The sequence below is a fragment of the Geotrypetes seraphini genome, chromosome 1, assembly GCF_902459505.1.
Source record: "Geotrypetes seraphini chromosome 1, aGeoSer1.1, whole genome shotgun sequence".
NCBI lineage: Eukaryota > Metazoa > Chordata > Amphibia > Gymnophiona > Dermophiidae > Geotrypetes > Geotrypetes seraphini.
The window spans coordinates 289,956,345-289,974,679 of NC_047084.1; the positions used below are offsets into that span (position 1 = coordinate 289,956,345).

Consider the following 18,335-nt stretch of genomic DNA (forward strand, 5'->3'; position numbering starts at 1 on the left):
CGTCCAAGCGCCCGTGAGTGCCTTGGGTTGCGGATTGGTGATCAGAGGAACGTGTTGACCTGGCTGAAGACCTGGATCCTTTTTAGGAATTCGAGGATCTTTCCGAGAGGATGGCCGCTGGCAGCAGGGCGTTGGGTTTCCCGCCTTCCGGCAACGAGGCATCCGTGGTGCACCTTTTTGCAGAGGGATGAGCTTCCAGACCTGTTTAAGCAGGTCTCCTCAGTGTTGCGTTTTGAGGACGTGCCACTGGAGATCCTGCGTGTGGGGGACCTTCTAAGGGGGATCCGTACTGTTTCCCGCTCTTTTTTTATCTGCATCAGGATTTTTGGGATATTGTACTGGCGCAGTGGAATATGCCGGAGGCACCGTTTCGGTTAGCGTGCACCATGGCTCATTGGTTTCCCATCCCAGAGGGGGATAGGGCTACTTTAAAGTCGCCAGTGGTGGACGTGGTGGTCTCAGCATTTTCTAAGCGGCATACCCTGCCCTGTTGAGGGCAGTTCTCTGAGGAGCATAAGTTGGAGACCATTCTTAAGCAGAATTTTGATTTCTCTTCTTGGGGTCCAGACGGCTATTTGTGGGGGGCTGGTAGCTCACGCCGTGTTTCGGTGGGCTGAACGTGTCCTGGATCGTGAGTCTGATGACTGGTCCTTAGTCGATCAGGAGGTGGCAAAGATTGAGATGGCTGCCTCATTCTTCTTGGATGCTCTCTATGACTTGGTGCGGACGTCGGCTATGCCTTTGGCTTTTGGAGTGGCCGCACTACGTACCGTGTGGCTTCGTGCTTGGTCGGCAGATGCCACGTCCAAAACTCAGCTTACCATATTTCCCTTGTGGGGGGTCTTTTTTTTTTTTTTTTGGAGAGGACTTAGATAAGTTGGTTCAGACTCTGACAGACTCTAAGGTGCCCCGCCTGTCTGAGGACCGTGCCCGCCCGGTGTCTCAGGGTGGCACTGCCCACGGGCGTCTGCGGGAGTTCCGCAAGTATCACCCTGGGCATGGGGCTGCTACTTTCCAGACTTCCAGGGTTTCCTGGGGTCAGTTTTATTAGCGTATGCAGTCCTTTTGGGGAGCTCGTCGGGGGGCTGGTAATCCCTCTGCCAGTTCCTCCACTGCCCGTCCTGCAGTGACTCGTTGCCAGCACCCTATTTGATTCTGGTGGGTACCCGGCTGCATGACTTTTTTTCCCAAGTGGGCCGAGATCCTGTCCGATCAGTGGGTCCTAGCGGTGGTATGGGACGGTTATGCTCTGGAATTTGCCCGCTCTCGGCCAGATCATATCTAGCCTCTCCATGTCAGGTGGCATGGAAAACGCTGGCCTTTCAGACCTTTCAGCGCTTGATAGATCTCAAAGCGGTGTCCCCTCAGGAGTGTGGCACCGGCAGGTACAACATTTACTTTGTAGTGCCCAAGAAGGAGGGGACCTTTCGGCCCATCCTAGCTTTAAAAAGGGGTCAACAGGGATCTCTGTTCCCTCTGCAGATCTCAGCTCTTTGCCTCCTTTAATCCTAAAAATCTGAGTTTACCATCCTCAAAGCAGGCCATATTCTCTTGGGGTTTTTTTTGTTTGTTTGTTTTAGGAATGTGTGAGCTTTACTTTCAATTATGGAGTTTTTTTTTTTCAAACTATCGAATTATAATTTTATTATTGTACATCGCTTAGATTTGGCTGGTCCATGATTTAGCGATTATCAAACTTTAATAAAGATAATGCCTTTTGCTGTGACAAAGCCAATAAGTCTTTCACACCATATTGAGCTACTCCTTCCTCAGTAACCCATTTCAATGCTCTCTCAGCAAGTTATCTGTAATGCTTCCTTCTGGTCTAAATTCCACACATTTGTTAAACACATATGGCATACAGCCAGTCCATTTTCTAGAACCTCTTTATTTGCTAAACAGCCATCCAGTCACCCATAATCAAAGTATCCCCACTTACATCAAGAGAAAGTGAAGTTACTTTTCTGTAATAAGGGTTCCTTGTAGACAGGGCTGTGGAGTTGGAGTCGGAGGAAATTTCAGGTACCTGGAGTCGGAACATTTATCTACCGACTCCATTTTTGAACTTGGCATACCAATCACGAGCGATTCTTTCAGCTGTAGCACCCACTATATACACAGCACAAATGTTGCGAGCAGCTTTTGCGGTCTTAGAACCTTGATTAAAAGCAAAAAGAAGGTGGTGTCGAAAATGCTCATTTCTCTCAACTTAACATTCCATTTTAACGATCTGAAAATTAACCAGTGCTGTGGAGTCGGAGTCGAGGAGTCGGAGGAAATTTCGGATTCCTGGAGTCTGAGTCTGAAGTACAAAAAACTGAGGAGTCGGAGTCGGAACATTTATCTACCGACTACACAGCCCTGCTTGTAGACAGCAAGGACATGCAGCCACTCTTATCCCCCTCCATCTCAACTACTCAACTTTTCTCTGCTTAAAGGTACTTATGCAGCTAGACTGATGCTATTGGAGGAGTGTACCTGAGTGTATGAACTTTCTGCACATACCCAATAAGCCAGAAAAGCTTATTTTAGTTGGAGGAGAGCTCTAGCACACAGGAGATCATCAGAAGATATCACCAAGAAGCGTGGCTGCATTCTAGAGAGTTGCACAGGGACAGAAATCAGTCCCGTCCCTGTCCATGCTGGAATCAAATCCATCCCTGAAAGTAATCACTTCCATCCTTGCCCGTCCCCCAAAACTTCAGAAATAGTTACTATATTTCATTTAATTATGCTGCTGAAATGAGGATGTCCATCTCTGGCTCATCTGTTCAGTTTATTTCTGACTGGCATTTTTATTCACGTATCTTTACCATGGGACTTCATAGGGACCCCTGAAGAAGACATTCTGTTGAAACACAGACCGTGTTGGGTCCAGGGTCCAGTGCTTTTCAGTGGACTGTGTCCTAGAGGTTTTTATGTGGTCTGCCAAGTTTTAATATTAATAAAGTCTTCCGTGTTCTGGAAAGGAATATAAGGTATCTGCTTATGCAGATGATATTTTGATTCATTTGAGAAATCCTGAAGCAACCATTCCATGTTTGCTTGAATTGATTGAAACATTTGGGAAATTCTCAGGATATAAAATAAATTGGACTAAGTCAGAAGTTCTTCCTTTAAATGTGCATTGTACAAAGGGTTTATTTGATTCGTTCCCTTTTATTTAGAAAAGGAAGGAATAAAATATTTAGGAATTTGGATAAAAAACACAGTGAATGAAAGGTTTTTATTACAAAAAGTAACAAGAGTTATGTGAGCAATGGAATCCTTTGCATTTATCTTGGTGGGGAAGAGTTCAAACTATTAAGATGATGATTTTGCCTGTTTGTTACCAAATGAGTATGATACCAGTTTTTTTTCGGGGGTCTTTTTATAAAAAGTTAAACAGTATTCTTATCAAATTTATTTGGCTGGGTAAAATTGCAAGAGTTGCTTTAGTGTCTCTACAAAGACCAATTAAGGAGGGTGGGGTAAGTTTTCCCAACTTCTATAGATATCATCAGTCCTATATTATGCGCCAAGGTATGTATTGGGTCCTCCCAGAGCTCTTGGAACAGCTTCCACATTGGTTATGGTTGGAAAGACAATTTATGTTTCCAATTAGGCTTGGTCTTCTTCTTAGTATCAAAATGCCTAGAATACGCAAAGATAATAGAATATTAATGGACACTTGGAAAACTATGAGATTTGTTGATAAATTAATACCTATTCCTATTGAAAAATCTACATATCAAACTAAATGGTTGAACTCCAGGATTCAAATAGGTGATTTCAAGATTGTCTGGAAGGATTGGATTAAAGCGGAGATACGTACCTTAGATGACGTTATATCTAATGGTAAACTGCTTGATTTTTCACAGTTGCAACTAGAGAGTTGTGCGGGGACATAAATCCCACCCATCCCCACCCATCCTCGCGAGGAATCCCTTCGTCCCCACCCGTCCCTGCAAGGAATCCCCCCATCCCCTCCGTCCCTGCGAGGAATCCTCTCTGTCCCCACCTGTCCCTATAAACTACAGAAATAGTTATTTCATTTAATTATGTTACTGAATTAAAGGCTCTGGTAGAAACCCATTTACAAATAAGCAAAAAGACTTTATTAATTTGGAAATATTAATTGGGAAGAATACATACTTTGTAAACGGGTTTCTACCAGAGCCTCTAATGTTTATAAATTTTTATCAATACAACTAATATACTACTTTATCCTAAAGCAAAAAAAAGAAATAGAATTTTTTTCCTACCTTTGTTGCCTGGTTTCTGCTTTCCTCATGTTCTCATTCAATTCCTTCCATCCACTTTCTCTCTTCTCTCTGTGTCTTCTATTTGCTCTGTTACTGTGCCTCCCTTTCTCCCCCCTTCTAAATAGGTCTGGCACCCATCTTCTTCCCTCCGCTCCCCCCCTAGTCAGGCATCTCTGTCTTCTTCCCTGCCAGCGTCTTCTCCCCACTCTCTCTTCCCCATTTCCTTTCAGTGTCATTCTCCTCCCCATCTTCCCCATGTCCTGTCAGCGTCCTTCTCCCCCCTCTGTCTTCCCCATGTGCTTTCAGTGTCCTTCTCCCCCCTCTGTCCTCCCCATGTCCTTTCAGCGTCCTTCTCCCCCCCCCGTCTTCCCCATGTCCTTTCAGCGTCCTTCTCCACCCCATTGCCTTCCCCATGTCCTTTCAGCATCCTTCTCCCCCCCCATCTTCCCCATGTCCTTTCAGCGTTCTTCTCCACCCCTTTGTTTTCCCCAGTGCTTTCAGCGTCCTTCTCCCCCCTCAGTTTTACCTTAAGCGCCTTTTCCTCTCCACTCCACCTTTCCTCCCTTTCTCCCTCCCTGCCCCTTACCTTTGTGGCGCTTACCCGCCCGACTGACAACAGAACAGGCCCGGTCCAACAAACCTCCCTGCCCTGTAGCCGCGAATCTAAATTACCTTCTTACAGCAGCTGGAGTATTGAAGCTGCTGTAAGAAAGTAATTTAAATTCGCGGCTACAGGGTAGGGAGGTTTGACGGATCGGGCCTGTTGTCGGTCGGTCGGGGGACCTGGCTGGCTGTGCTGCACCCGGGGCAGACCGCCCCCCGCCTTGTACCACTGCCTTTTCCCTGCCTGCCCTGCCGCAGCACACGAACAGAAGTCTTCTCGATGTCAGCGCTGACGTCGGAGGGAGGGAGGGCTTTGCTTAAGTCCTCCCTCCGACGTCAGCGCTGACATCAGGAAGACTTCCGTTCGGCTGTGTACGGCAGGGCAGGTAGGGAGACGAGCCCCGCGGCTAAATACATCCAGCCCCGCAGGAACCCCGTGACCCTCGGAGCCGTCCCCACGGGATCCTTGCGACCCTAGGGGGCGTCCCCACGGGATCCCCGTGACCCAAAGGGGGAACCCACGGGATCCCCTCGGGTCCCACGGGATTCCCGTCGTCCCCGTGCAGCTCTCTAGTTGCAACATAAATTTGGTCTTAATAAAAAAACAAAGTTATAAGTGGTTGCAATTGAAGCAGGCAAATATGAACATGTCACTCCCCTCCTTAAAGAGGCCCATTGGCTCCCCATCAATCATCGCATCACCTACAAAATCATCTTACTCGCTTTCAAAATTAAACTTTTTCATCAACCACTATTCCTCGATAAATTACTAATTCCACAAAGTTCCCCTCGTATACTAAGATCTACCGACCAAAAACTCCTGTTTATTCCTTCTTTAAAAGAATTCTACTACACCCGAAAAACCAACTTCGCAGTAACCGCCCCCACACTATGGAATTCCCTCCCACAATTCCTATGGGACGAACAAAATCTAATTAAATTCAAGTTAGGCTTAAAGACATTCTTATTTCAAGATGCTTTCAATTGAACCTAGAATCACTTTTTTCTCCTTTCAAATCTTCTCTTTTTTGTTTCTCCTTCTCCATTTTTCTACCTCCTCCTGCGAATAAGTACTTGCCTCAACAATGCCACCCTATCCCTTTCGTTCTATCCTTTCCCCACCCCCCCCCTCTTTCTCTAAACTTTGTAACTTCTCCCCTCCTCCCCCCACTTTCCTCACTATCCAGTTTGTCTAGTCTATGTCTTCTATGTTCACTTTATTTTATAATATTTTTAGCCTATACAAAACTTTGTTAACCGGCCAGATATTCACTTGATGGTCGGGATATTAAAAAACTAATAAACTTGGAAACTTGGAAACTTGGGTTCCCTGAATGGAAATCTCTTAATACTCAATTTAGTTTAGAATTCCTATGCTTTCAGGCAGATTTTCTGGGTCATCAGGCCGCACAGTGGTATAAATTATTATCCCAGGACAAGCAGGCAGGTATTCTCACTAGTGGGTGATGTCATCAGACAGAGCCCGATACGGACGTCTCACAAGCACGTGTTGCTTGTAGAAACTTAAAAGTTTCGAGATGCCCGCACCGCGCATGCGCCGGTGCCTTCCCGCCCGGAGAGCCGGGCGTGTCTCCTCAGTTCTTTTCTTTCCGCGGAGCTGAGAAGTTCAACTTCATCATGCGCTAGCTGAATTCAGTTAAATTTGCCTTCCTTGTCCGCGTTTTTCGCTTTCTTTTAATTCTTAATAGTACATTTCTTTTTCAGTTTAAAAAAAAAAAAAAAAAGATTATTTCCTCCGGCGGGTCGAACGGGCCGGCCACGTGGCTCAGGCCTACTGGCTTCGACCTCGCGGCGGAGATTTTCCGGCCTATGTCCCGGCCAATCACCGGGTTTAAAAAGTGCAGCAAGTGCCAACGCGCGATTTCACTCACGGACCCGCACCGACGCTGTTTGCAGTGTCTTGGTCCTGACCACATTCCGAAATCGTGCAGGCCTTGCTCTACCCTTACGGCACGCTCATTCAAACGGCGTTGCCTATTGTGGGAGTCGATGTTCAAGATGGACGCAGCTAAGGATCCTTCAGCTTCCACTTCATCTGATACCTCCCCGGTTCGTGCGAAACCGGTATCGACCCCTCCTGCATCGAGTGTGGTGAAACCGGCATCGTTCATCCCGACACCATCCACGAGCTCGACGTCGGTGCCTGCCCCGGTCTCCTCGGTTCAGATACCTCTTCCTTCCACAGTACCACCAGTGGTCATCAAAGTGCCGAAAGCTACCAAGCAGAAGCACTCGACCTCGAAGGAACGCGATGACCGTGCAGGAGGACCCCCTTTCGGTGCGGATCCCTCCTTATCGGCTTCGCTACGGTCCATGCTGGAAGCTCAATTCGTTGAGCTCATGCAGACCATCGGACCCGGGCTCATCGCTGCCATACAGGGTGACCTCCCGGTACCGGTCCAAAGGGGCGGTCCGCCCCCTCCCCCTCCCCCACGCCGTTCGACCTCGACAACCGACGAGGACGAACGGGGGAGGGCGGCGATGCCCATGCGGCAAGCCTCGCTTACTGATATGCCGAGCCCATTACGCCTCCGCGCCAACATGGGACCAGACCTCCGATCGATAATCCAAGCCCTGGGCATAGTCAGGAAGAGTTCTTCCACACTCCTTACCAGACTTGGGTAGCATCGCAAGAACCCGCATCGCAACCCCAGTTGCGATCCACCGCTTCCAGCCCTATCCATCACTTGGGGGCCTCGGGAGACCATGCGATGCACAGACGATCCCGATCTCCGTCCCGCCACCGAGACGGACATCGATCCAGACACTCATCGTGGCACTCCTCACGCCAATCGGAGGTGTCACCGCAGAAAAAACTGCAACGTATGGGATACTCCTCATCAGAGGTATCCCCTCCGGAGGGACCGGAGTACGAGGAAACACCCGTACCCGATTCTCCTTGCCATTCCCCGATGTCCATGGACCCGGAGGCCTCTTCCTCCTCCAGCCCGTCTCACAAACCGACGCTGGCGGATCAATTGTCTTTCTCATCATTCCTCCGACAAATGGCGGATGATCTGGATGTGACTCTTGACACGGGCTCCCGATACTCCAAAGAGTATCTGGACACCATGCATTTACCTAACCCTCCAACGGAGTCGCTTCGGCTCCCTCTGCATAAATTGCTGGATCAAACCTTCATGCAGTGTTTCGAAACACCGTACTCCATACCGGCGATTCCCAGCAAACTCGATGCTCGATACCGCATCGTGCACCATAAAGGGTTCGAGGGCCCTCAACTCTCTCACCAATCCCTACTGGTCGAGTCCTCTCTTAAACGCTCTCATCCCTCTCAGGTCTACGCCTCTGTACTGCCGGGCCGAGAGGGGAGAACAATGGACAAATTTGGTAGAAAATTCTATCAAAACTCCATGATGGCGTCACGGGTGCTGAACTACAATTTCTTTTTCTCTTCCTATCTGGAGTTCTTCTTGCCGGTGCTCCGCAAGTTCACTCCTTTCATAGACACCCAAGCTCGATTCGAGTTCGAGGAAGTGGTAGCCTCCCTCTCCCAATTACGCCTCCAGCTGATGCAATCCTCCTTCGATGCATTCGAACTCTCGGCACGTGCTGCCGCAAGCGCGGTAGCCATGCGTTGCCTGGCATGGCTCCGCACAATCGATATGGATCCCAACCTCCAAGACAGACTCGCCAACGTACCATGTGCGGGAGCTGATCTGTTCGATGAGTCCATCGAAACTGTTACCAAGAAGCTGTCGGATCACGAAAAATCTTTTCAATCCATCCTGCGGCCCAAACCCAAACCTCAACAGTCTCGACCTTCCAGGCCACCCCTGATTTACCAGCGGCGTTACATGCCTCGACAAACGCCTGCTGCGAGACAACCTGCGAAGAGACAACCTCCCCAGAAGTCTCAGCAAAAACCCCAGCCACCGGCTGCACCTAAGGCTACCCAGCCCTTTTGACTCCCTTCCTGGGAGCATAACCGACACCGTTCTGCACCCCTCAGCCTCTCCCATAGGGGGCCGCCTCCATCTTTTCTACCATCGATGGGAGGCCATAACCACGGACCTATGGGTCCTTACCATCATAAGAGACGGATACTCTCTTCACTTCCATCGGGTCCCCCCGGACCATCCTCCAAGAGAGTATCCTTCAAGCTCGACACAGACCGCCCTTCTTCTTCAGGAAGTCCAAACCTTACTTCAGCTTCGGGCCGTCGAGCCGGTCCCGTCAGACCAATTGAACCGAGGGTTTTACTCCCGGTACTTCCTCGTCCCGAAGAAAACGGGCGACCTGCAACCCATTCTAGACCTTCGGGCCCTCAACAAGTTTCTGGTCAAAGAGAAGTTTCGTATGCTGACTCTGGCTTCTCTATACCCCCTCCTCGAGCAGAACGACTGGTTATGCTCCCTGGACCTCAAGGAGGCCTACACTGACATCCCCATTCACCTGGCCTCCCGAAAGTTCCTCAGATTTCGGGTGGGAAATCTGCATCTACAGTATCGAGTGCTACCATTCGGCCTCTCTTCATCCCCCAGAGTCTTCACAAAATGCCTGGTGGTAGTGGCCGCGGCACTCCGGGACAGGGGTCTACAGGTGTTCCCATACCTCGACGACTGGCTCATCAAGGCCCCGTCAGCCCCAGAGGTCACTTCGGCGGTCTCGGCTACAACCTACCTCCTTCAGAATTTGGGCTTCGAGATCAACTTTTCCAAGTCTCATCTACAACCCACCCAGTCCCTCCCATTCATCGGGGCAGTCCTGGACACCATTCGACTCCGAGCATTCCTGCCTCTTCAACGCATGGAGGCTCTCCTTCATCTCTGCCAGTCGGTGTCTACTCGCCAAACCCTACCGGCGAGACAACTGATGGTGCTCCTGGGCCACATGGCCTCCACAGTACATGTGACACCCTTTGCCAGACTCCATCTCAGAATCCCCCAGTGGACCCTGGCATCACAGTGGAATCAGATGTCCGATCCACTAACCAAACACATCGTAGTCACACCTGCTCTTCGGCAGTCTCTACTTTGGTGGATGACCTCTTCGAATCTATCCAGAGGTTTGCTGTTGCACTCTCCCCCCCATCAGAAAGTTCTCACAACCGATTCGTCGAACTATGCATGGGGGGCCCACCTGGATGGTCTCCGCACCCAAGGATTCTGGACCAGTGCGGACAGACTACATCAAATCAATCTACTGGAGCTCAGAGCCATCTTCAATGCTCTCCAAGCTTTCCAACACCTACTCCACAACATGGTGATCCTCATTCGCACAGACAATCAGGCCGCCATGTATTATATCAACAAGCAAGGAGGCACGGGCTCGGCCCTCCTTTGCCAGGAAGCTCTACGAATCTGGGACTGGGCGGTGCGCCACAACGCCTTCCTCAGAGCTGTCTACATTCAGGGGAAGAACAACGTCTTAGCAGACAACCTAAGTCGTCTTCTACAACCTCACGAATGGACTCTCCATTCCAGCCCCCTTCACCAAATCTTCACACAGTGGGGGACGCCTCAAATAGACCTCTTTGCGGCTCCCCACAACTCGAAACTGCCTCAGTTTTGCTCCAGGATCTACACTCCTCATCGCCTCGAGGCAGATGCTTTTCTACTGGACTGTGGGAAACGATTTCTATATGCGTTCCCACCATTCCCGCTGATCTAGAAGACTCTGGTCAAGCTGAAACTCGAACAGGCCACCATGATTCTAATAGCTCCTCGGTGGCCCAGACAACCTTGGTTCTCCCTTCTGCTTCAACTCAGCAGCAGGGAACCAGTACCACTTCCAGTGTTTCCTTCACTACTTACTCAACATCAAGGATCACTGCTTCATCCCAACCTGCAGTCTCTCCACCTGACAGCTTGGTTCCTCTCAACGTAACCCCTCACCAATTCTCACAAGAAGTGAGGGAGGTCTTGGAGGCTTCCAGGAAGCCCGCCACTCGACAATGCTACTCCCAGAAATGGACTAGATTCTCCTCATGGTGTGTTTCTAAATCAAAGGATCCTCAGCAAGCTTCCTTATCCTCCGTGCTGGACTATCTCCTACATCTATCTCAATCTGGGCTCAAGTCTACATCCATACGAGTCCACCTGAGCGCTATTGCGGCTTTCCACCAGCCTCTACAAGGGAAACCCCTCTCGAGCCATCCGGTGGTCGCCAGATTTATGAAAGGACTCTTTCATGTTAACCCTCCTCTCAAACCACCCCCAGTAGTTTGGGATCTTAATGTAGTCCTTTCCCATCTCATGAAGCCCCCGTTTGAACCACTGAACAGGGCTCCCCTTAAGTATCTCACCTGGAAAGTGCTTTTTCTTGTAGCCCTTACGTCCGCTCGCAGAGTCAGCGAACTCCAGGCACTGATGGCGGATCCACCATTCACAGTATTCCATCACGACAAGGTGGTCCTCCGCACTCACCCGAAATTCCTGCCTAAAGTGGTCTCTGAATTTCATCTCAACCAATCCATTGTACTTCCAGTATTCTTCCCTAAGCCCCATTCTCACCACGGAGAATCGGCCCTTCACACCCTAGACTGTAAACATGCTTTGGCTTTCTACCTGGATCGTACCAAGCCACACAGAACCACCCACCAACTTTTTGTCTCCTTCGATCCTAATAAGTTGGGAAGACCCGTATCAAAGCGCACCAACTCTAATTGGATGGCGGCTTGTATCTCTTTCTGCTATGCCCAGGCTGGATTATCACTTCCTTGTAAGGTCATAGCCCATAAGGTCAGAGCAATGGCAGCCTCAGTAGCATTCCTCAGATCAACACCAATTGAGGAGATTTGTAAGGCTGCCACCTGGTCCTCGGTTCACACTTTCACCTCACATTATTGTCTGGATACTTTCTCCAGACGGGATGGACAGTTTGGCCAAACAGTGTTGAAAAATTTATTCTCTTAAGTCGCCAACTCCCCCTCCATCCCACTGAGGTTAGCTTGGAGGTCACCCACTAGTGAGAATACCTGCCTGCTTGTCCTGGGATAAAGCAATGTTACTTACCGTAACAGTTGTTATCCAGGGACAGCAGGCAGCTATTCTCACGTCCCACCCACCTCCCCTGGGTTGGCTTCTCAGGCTAGCTACCTGAACTGAGGAGACACGCCCGGCTCTCCGGGCGGGAAGGCACCGGCGCATGCGCGGTGCGGGCATCTCGAAACTTCTAAGTTTCTACAAGCAACACGTGCTTGTGAGACGTCCGTATCGGGCTCTGTCTGATGACATCACCCACTAGTGAGAATAGCTGCCTGCTGTCCCTGGATAACAACTGTTATCCCAGGACAAGCAGGCAGCATATTCTTTACGCATGGGTGACGTCACCGACGGAGCCCACGGTACGGACCTTTTTACTAGAAAGTTCTAGTTGGCCGCACCGCGCGTGCGCGAGTGCATTCCCGCCCGACGGAGGAGAGCGTGGTCCCCAGTTTCTTCGTTTCCGCGGAGCGAAGAAGACGTGCGTTTTTCAACTCCGATTGAAATCCTCTTTTTGCCTTCCCGTTCGCGTTCTTTTTTCGTTTAATTTACCTTCGGGTTCTTTTTTCTTTCATTTCCAAAAAAAAAAAAAAATATTTTCTTTTTGTTTCGTTTTTTGTCCTTGCCCCGGCGGGGCCTGTTGTCACGATCCAGGCCTCGGGGTTTGATTTTGCGGAGGCCGTGTTTCCATTCATGCCCCCGCAGCCCGGTTTTAAGAAGTGCCAGCGGTGTGCACGCCCGATCTCCCTCACTGACCCACACAATTGGTGTTTACAGTGCTTGGGACCGGAGCATCGGGCGGACTCGTGCACCCGCTGTGCCACTCTTAAAAAACGCACTTTGAAGAATCGCCAAATCCAGCAAAGTCTGCTGTTCGGCACCGGCCCGACTATGGACTCGACTTCTTCAACTGCGGCACCATCGAAGTCGGCACCGACCACCTCGACACCGCCTGACATTACATCGGCGCCACCGGCGCCAGGTAAGCCGGCTAAGAAGCCTTCCACCCTTGAGCGTCCTCCCACCTCAGTGGCGACACCGGCTCTTTCGGCTCCACGCCGAACTAAAAAGCGCTCCGCTCCGATATCGGTGAGTGCCTCGTCATCGGCCTCCTCATCGCCGGAGCGTAGAGCGGCACCCATGGAACCAAAGCAGAAAAAAGTGGTTCCGGTGCCACCCCTGGATGACCGCATTGCGGCCATCCTCCAGGATAAGTTGCAGGAACAACTCCAACAGCAACTTAAACAGCTCTTGCCCTCTATCCTGGCACCGCTGCTTTCGGTACCAGACCGGCCCGAGCCCCACACCGTCCAACCGGTATCCACGCCATCGGTACCTATGGACCCCTCCATGCCCATTCTCTCGGCACCGCATATCCATGCCCATGCCGAGGCCGTCGCTCTGACGACATCCGATCCTCCTCGGGACCGAGCGGAACACCGGTCTTCCCGCGAACCTGACCGGCACCGTTCTTCCCGGGACCGAGACAGACACAGGTCTTCATCCCCCGGTACCGTCTCGGTACGCTCAGGCAAGTCTCAGTCTAAAGCTCATCATACCGAGCCTTCCACTCCAGTCTCTCGGCACGCACACACCGATGTCAGAGACCCGGACCTCTGGGAAGAATCTCCCCTCGGTACCGAGGAGGATGCATCGTCGTCGGACGAAGAGCCCTCGGCCCCCGATACCACATCTAAACCTGAGCAATCTTCTTTTTCAAAATTCCTCAGGGAGTTATCGGGGGCCTTATCTTTGCCTCTGGAATCTGACTCCAAGAAGTCACAAGCTTTCCTGGAGGCATTAGATTTCGATCAACCACCTAAGGAGTTCCTGAAGTTACCCGTGCATGACATCCTACGGGAAACTTTTTATAAAAATTGGGAAAATCCATTAACTGTCCCTGGGGCACCCCGTAAACTGGATAGCCTTTACAGGGTTATTCCAATCCCGGGATTTGATAAACCCCAGCTGCCCCATGAATCTCTCCTGGTTGAGTCCACTTTAAAAAAGACTCAAGGCTCCAGTGTATATGCCTCTACCCCTCCTGGCAGGGAGAGCAAAACTATGGACAAGTTTGGCAAGCGGCTCTACCAGAATGCCATGCTGGCCAACAGAGCAAACAATTACTCTTTCCACTTTTCATTCTACCTGAAACATCTGGTAATGCAACTCTCCGCCATGCAAAAGTACATGCCGGAGCACAAGGTTCCACTAATGGTGCGCTCCATCTATGACACCTTTGAGCTCACCTCTCGTGCATCTGCCATCGCTGTGGCCATGCGCCGCCTGGCCTGGCTCAGGGTCTCTGATCTGGATGTCAACCATCAGGACCGACTAGCCAACGCCCCATGTATGGGAGACGAATTGTTCGGAGAGTCTCTGGATACCACCACACAAAAACTCTCCGCCCATGAGACCAGATGGGATACTCTCATTAAACCAAAGAAGAAGGCCCCTCCTGCTCGGCCTTACAAACCACAGTCTTCATACCAGCGCAGGTTCTCCGCTAGGCCGCTTAACCCACCTTCACAGCAACCTAGGCGGGCTCGCCAACACCAACACAACCAGGCTCGTGCACAGTCTAATCAGCCTGCCAAGCCTCTTCCTCCTGCCAAACCTTCTCAGCCCTTTTGACTCCTCTCTCCAGGGCTTAGCCAGTCTTCCACCCTCATTGCCTCTCCCTCAACCAATCGGAGGCAGGCTCCACATTTTTCTCAGCCGTTGGGAGGTCATCACATCAGACCAGTGGGTCCTCAACATCATCCGCCACGGCTACTCTCTCAACTTCCAGACTCTTCCACCAGACAATCCTCCCGTAGAGTCTGCTTCTCTTTCAACTCAAACCCCCCTCCTCCTGAGGGAGGTCCAATCCCTCCTTCTCCTCAATGCCATCGAAGAAGTACCTCTGGAACAAAGGGGCCAGGGATTCTACTCCCGTTACTTTCTGGTTCCAAAAAAGACAGGAGACCTACGTCCCATTCTCGATCTCAGGGACCTCAACAAATGTCTTGTCAAGGAGAAGTTCAGAATGCTCTCCCTTGCCACGCTTTACCCTCATCTCTCTCAGAACGACTGGCTATGTTCCCTGGACCTCAAAGAGGCCTACACTCACATACCAATCAATCCAGCTTCACGTCGCTACCTAAGATTCCAGGTGCACCATCGCCATTATCAGTACAAAGTGCTACCTTTTGGCCTCGCTTCATCACCCAGGGTATTCACCAAATGCCTCATTGTGGCGGCGGCCTTCCTCAGGTCTCACAACCTCCAGGTGTTTCCCTACTTGGACGATTGGTTGGTGAAAGCACCTACGTCTCCACTTGTGCTACAAGCCACTCATCATACCATCTCTCTCCTCCACCTCCTGGGGTTCGAGATCAACTACCCCAAGTCGCATCTGCTTCCCACACAGCGCCTTCAGTTCATTGGAGCAGTTCTCGACACCACACTAATGAGGGCGTTTCTCCCCTCCGACCGTCAGCGAAACCTGCTCCGCCTGTGTCGTCAGGTGCTCCTTCATCACTCCATTTCTGCCAGACGGATGATGGTCCTCCTGGGCCACATGGCCTCGACGGTGCATGTGCTTCCCCTGGCACGACTCCACCTCAGGACACCTCAATGGACTCTGGCCAACCAATGGTCGCAGACCTCGAATCTTCTTTCTCATCCCATCTCTGTGACATCGTCTCTTCAGCAATCTCTACAATGGTGGTTGAACTCCTCAAATCTTTCCAGGGGCCTTCTTTTTCATCTGCCCCCGCATTCCATGACCATCACCACGGATGCCTCCCCTTATGCATGGGGAGCTCACCTGGGAGACCTACGCACCCAAGGTCTTTGGACCCCGCAGGAGCGTCTTCATCACATCAATTTCCTGGAACTACGAGCCATGTTCTATGCTCTCAAGGCCTTCCAGCACCTTCTTTGCCCTCAGGTTCTGCTCCTGTGCACGGACAACCAAGTTGCCATGTACTACATCAACAAACAGGGCGGCACCGGATCTCGCCTCCTTTGTCAGGAGGCTCTTCGCATTTGGACCTGGGCCACGGCCCGCAGTCTCTTCCTCAAGGCTGTCTACATCCAGGGCGAACAGAACTCCCTGGCCGACAATCTCAGCCGCGTCCTTCAACCTCACGAGTGGACTTTGGATCCTCCCACGCTCCACTCCATCTTTGCTCGCTGGGGCACTCCGCAAGTGGACCTATTCGCAGCTCCTCACAACCATCAGCTGCCCCAGTACTGCTCCAGACTCTTCTCTCCTCATCGTCTGGCCCCGGATGCATTCCTTCTCGACTGGACGGATCGGTTCCTCTATGCCTTTCCTCCTCTACCTCTGATGTTGCGGACTTTATCCAAACTCCGCAGGGACGGAGCCACCATGATCCTCATAGCTCCCCGGTGGCCTCGTCAACACTGGTTCTCCCTCCTGCTTCAGCTCAGCTCCATGGATCCCATTCCTCTACCTGTGTTTCCTACTCTACTTACACAGCAACATCAGTCTCTACTACATCCCAATCTGTCTTCGCTCCACCTGACAGCTTGGTTTCTCTCGGGCTGACCTCTTCAGGAAATCTGTCTCAGCCTGTCCGTCTCATTTTGGACGCCTCCAGGAAACCGGCCACCCTCCAATGTTACCATCAGAAGTGGACCAGGTTCTCCTCTTGGTGCCTCCGTCATCATCACAATCCCACCTCTTTAGCGGTGGAAACTGTTCTGGACTACTTGCTCTCCCTGTCCAACGCAGGCCTCAAGTCTACCTCTATCAGAGTCCATCTCAGTGCCATCACGGCATTTCATGAGCCTGTCTTAGGAAAACCTCTCACGGCTCACCCTCTGGTTTCCCGATTCATGAGGGGCCTCTTCAACATCAAACCACCTCTGAAGCCTCCTCCGGTCGTCTGGGACCTGAATGTGGTTTTATCTGCCCTCATGAAACCTCCCTTTGAGCCACTTGCCACAACTTCGCTCAAATTTCTGACATGGAAGGTTCTTTTCCTCATTGCCATCACCTCTGCCAGGAGGGTTAGTGAGCTTCATGCACTGGTTGCCGATCCACCGTTCACTATTTTTCACCATGACAAGGTGGTTCTGCGCACCCATCCAAAATTCCTTCCAAAGGTGGTCTCAGCTTTTCACCTCAACCAGTCCATTGTGTTGCCTGTTTTCTTCCCGAAACCTCATTCACATCCCGGAGAACAGGCATTGCACAGTCTTGACTGCAAGCGTGCCCTGGCTTACTATCTTGATCGTACAAGGGCTCACCGCTTGTCCCCTCAGCTCTTCCTGACCTTCGACCCGAATCGTTTGGGTCGACCGGTCTCTAAACGGACGCTATCCAACTGGCTTGCAGCTTGCATCGCGTTCTGTTACGCTCGGGCCGGTCTGTCACTAGACGGTGCTGTCACGGCCCACAGGGTAAGAGCTATGGCCGCTTCTGTTGCTTTCCTCCGTTCCACACCCATTGAGGAAATCTGCAAGGCGGCCACCTGGTCCTCAGTTCACACATTCACTACTCACTACTGTCTGGATGCTTTCTCCAGACGGGATGGGCACTTCGGCCAATCTGTACTTCAGAATTTGTTTTCCTAATGGCCAACCATCCCTCCTCCTTCTTTGTTAGCTTGGAGGTCACCCATGCGTAAAGAATATGCTGCCTGCTTGTCCTGGGATAAAGCACAGTTACTTACCGTAACAGGTGTTATCCAGGGACAGCAGGCAGATATTCTTACGTCCCACCCACCTCCCCGGGTTGGCTTCTTAGCTGGCTTATACTAACTGGGGACCACGCTCTCCTCCGTCGGGCGGGAAGGCACTCGCGCACGCGCCAACTAGAACTTTCTAGTAAAAAGGTCCGTACCGTGGGCTCCGTCGGTGACGTCACCCATGCGTAAAGAATATCTGCCTGCTGTCCCTGGATAACACCTGTTACGGTAAGTAACTGTGCTTTTTAGAAATTGTTGTAGAATTTCAAGTGATGTGATATTTTAAATGTGAAATATCTTATGTACACTTGTTAAACGCAAAATGAATAAAGATTTTAAAAAAATATATTAATAAAGTCCATCTCGGGAACATCGTTTCTCCACATTGTTTTTTGTTTCTTCTTGGATTTGTCTGTGGAGATCATTGGATCAATTCTCTTGTTTTCTTTCCTTTTCTGTTGAACACAGTACAAAGACATCAGCTATATACCTTTTCCAAAGCCAACATATTTCATTCAATAAATTCCTTTTTTAATTATGTTTGTAGTCTGGAGATTTATTTTTCCATCTGGTTGGTTCCAATTTCATTTTTCTGCTTTCCTTTCTTCTGCAAATTCTTCTTCAAATGGTTGCTCTCTATTGGTTCCTCCTACTAGAGAATGTCATGGGGACAAATTTTTCCCCGTCCCTGCGGGAACTCATTTTCCTGTCCTATCCCCTCAGTTTCTTTTCCTGTCCCTGCCCCACTCCTACAAGCTTCATCCTCGTCTGCACAAATCTCAAACACTTTAAAATCATAAGTGTTTGAGGCTTGTGCAGTT

At 50.6% G+C, this 18,335-nt stretch overlaps 1 protein-coding gene across 4 annotated transcripts in view; it reads left to right on the forward strand.

Moving 5' to 3' along the window:
- Positions 1-18,335, forward strand: part of ZNF638 (zinc finger protein 638) — a 570,425-nt gene that overhangs the window by 332,541 nt on the left and 219,549 nt on the right. The gene's annotated exons all lie outside the window — the stretch shown is intronic.